Below are 3,245 nucleotides of genomic sequence, written 5' to 3'. Positions count from 1 at the left end.
GGCCGTGGAAGTTTTAGAGGGAGAGTGATGTTTTATTTAAACCAACATGATTTAAATGATTTTTAAACTCGCAAGTATACGAATCAGATGTAGATACGGTACGTATTACGAGATCGTTCCCACGAGGACTGGTCGTCACAATTCAAATCTATGATTCTCCTTAACTAATCCAACAAATAATGGAATGAATTACTAAGCACAATTTTATGAAAAATAATTAATTAAGAACAGGGAAGAAAATTCAATCAGAGAGAGGGCACTAGGACTTTCGAATCCACCCCTAATTATCCTAACCCTTGTTTTGTCTGTTGATTCACCTTGATCTAGATTGATACCACTTAAATAGAGAAACCACAATCTGTGTCCTTAATCGGGCATACAGACTGTCTAATTCCTTTAAGCAATGCCATGAATGATATATCCCATGTCCTTGGTCGGGTACATGGAATGTACATTCATTAAAGCACCCTGTTTCTTCCTCTATAGGAAACCGGTTCTTGCTCAGACACAAGCACCTATAATAAGCATCCAAACAACATCCATATATATACTTTGGTCAAGTTCATAGATGGAGAAGTATAGAATTTAAACCCATAAAGCCCACTTAGAGAAAGAGACAAATTAATTAATATTCAAAGTAAATCAACCAATACAAGAGCTAATCAAATTAGGGGCTTCATCTCAGCCCTAGCTGAGAGATTAGTGACCCATAAAATCCATAAAAAAATATTAAATAAAATTCATAAAAAAAACGACAAACCAAACAATCTCTCTCTCTTTTCTTTCTTCTATTTCTTCTCTCCCTTGCTTCAGATCTGGAATCCTCTGGTTCTGAATGCCTTTCCCACGTCCAAAACTCCCCCTTTATAGCTGCTGGATGGTTGGAATCGGTGGCGGAGTCGTAGAAGGACTCGAAGTGTAATTTTTCGCAGCCGTGATCGGTGGGCCCCACAGAGGTGTTTTCTGGAAAATCCACCCCATCCATTGGATTCAGAACGAAATTTCAGTCAAGAATGGGTGGTTTTGAAGGTTCATTATCGCGGCCCAGAGAGGAAAATACAAAAAGATCAGTTTTGAACGTCGCCGGGTAGCCCTTTTGTGGCCTCTGTATCACGCACGTGTGTACGCATGAGAGAAGAATATCAGCATGGTTTTGAAGCTCTCGAACCACTCTACAAGATGGATGGCTCGAATCGGCCGTACGGGTGACGTACGGGGTCCACAATCCTTCGCAAAAACGGCCAGCGGTCGTCCGTTACGCGGACGCGAAACCGACGCTGCGATGATGGTGGGGCCCATTCCTGGACTTTTCACAGGAATCCACGTCGTCCATTGGTTTCAGCTCGAAAAATCAGTAGGAATTGTTTTGGGGTGAATTTGGTGCAGCCCACGGAGTTTTGAACTCACCGTCCGTTTTGCGTTTTTTCAGCGATCAACGTCCGTACACATGCATGGAACCAAACGGACATCTAGGCGATGATGATATCGGCCCCGGGAAGCGGATGGACGGTTCGGATTGTCCATTTGGACACTAGGTGGGCCCCACAACCGATGACAGCGGTCGGTTCCGCGGACGCTGGAAACGGAAACTTCCGTTTTCCAAAGACGAAGTCGGGTCAGCGCTGCTGACCGACGCTCGTCCGTTTGGTGCGCAGCCGATGCACCTGTGCACTGTGTACACATCTCTTACACAGGGCTCACCGTGATGTTTACGAGAAATCCAATCCGTCCATCCTATTTGTCATCTATTTTCAACCATCAGCTCCAAGTTTGAGGCAGTTCCAAATATCAGGTGGGCCCCAAGGTGAAGATTAATGGGCTGATCTGTCCGTTGGACCACTTCCCGCGATCTTCAATGGCTGAAATTTAATATGTACGGTTAATTTACGGCCCTCATCTCATGTATGAAGTTTCGAACTGATCGGATAGTGGGAACCATGTGATCTTGCATTCTGGACCCTTTTCGGGCCCCTTTGGCTTGCTTTCCTCAGATCCCAGACGTGTAAAATCTTCATTGTTGGTTCCCTGGAGTCCACCCCGTGCTCTGGAGACTTTGGATCATGAAATCCATGCCTTTAACACCAATTTTCAATTAACGCTCCTGACTTTATCCTGTAATAAAAATACAATTAAAATACTCCATTAAGCATTATCATATACATAAAATCTGGTAATTACTGGGGTCTGATATGCAATATTTGACCCTGATCAGAGAGGAAGGGGACGAGGCAGGCAAAGCTTTGACAAGGCCACAGTGGAGTGCTATAATTGTCACAAGCTAGGGCATTTTCAATGGAAATGTCCAAGCAAGGAGAAATAGGCCAATTATGCAGACTTAAGAAGAGATGTTGTTGATGGCTTTCGTGGATATGAATAAGATCAATAGAGAAGATATGTGGTTCCTTGACTCAGGATGTAACAATCACATGTGTGGGAAGAAGGAATACTTCTCAGATTTTGATGAAAGTTTCAGAGATTCTGTGAAGCTAGGTAACAACTCAAGCATGGTCGTAACAGGAAAGGGTAATGTACGGCTGCAAGTGAATGGAATAGCACAAATCATCACAACAGTATTTTATGTGCCGGAGCTGAAGAACAATTTACTGAGTATTGGGCAATTGCAAGAAAATGGGCTTACCATTCTGTTTCAAAATGGAAAGTGTAAGGTGTTTCTTCCTGAGAGAGGCTTAATCATGGAGACGAAGATGTCTTCGAATCAAATGTTCATGCTACATGCTATATCTCAGCATATAACATCTACTTGTTTCAATACAATTACAGAAGATATGGTTCAACTTTGGCTCTGCAAATATGGACACTTGAGCTTTAAGGGCTTAAAGACTCTTCAGCAGAAGAAGATGGTGAATGGTTTACCACAACTTAAGTCTCCCTTGAGGCTATGTAAGGATTGCTTGGTCGGAAAGCAACAAAGGTACTCGTTTCCAAGGAAGAGCACTTGGAGAGCTTCACAAATTCTTCAATTAGTGCATGCTGATATTTGTGGACCGATCATGCCTATTTCTAACAGCAAGAAAAGGTATTTGATTACTTTCACTGATGACTTTAGCAGAAAAACATGGGTTTACTTTTTGATAGAGAAATCAGAAGCCTTTGCTGTTTTTAAAAGTTTTAAGATTCATGTTGAGAAAGAAACAAACTCATTTATTAGAGCCTTACGTACTGATCGAGGAGGAGAGTTTACATCATAAGAGTTCACCAATTTTTGTGATGTAAATGGTATACGA

This window comes from Magnolia sinica, chromosome 18, assembly GCF_029962835.1.
Source record: "Magnolia sinica isolate HGM2019 chromosome 18, MsV1, whole genome shotgun sequence".
In the NCBI taxonomy this organism is placed as follows: Eukaryota; Viridiplantae; Streptophyta; class Magnoliopsida; order Magnoliales; family Magnoliaceae; genus Magnolia; species Magnolia sinica.
The sequence above is the reverse complement of the archived record's forward strand: the minus strand, read 5'-3'. Positions refer to the sequence as shown.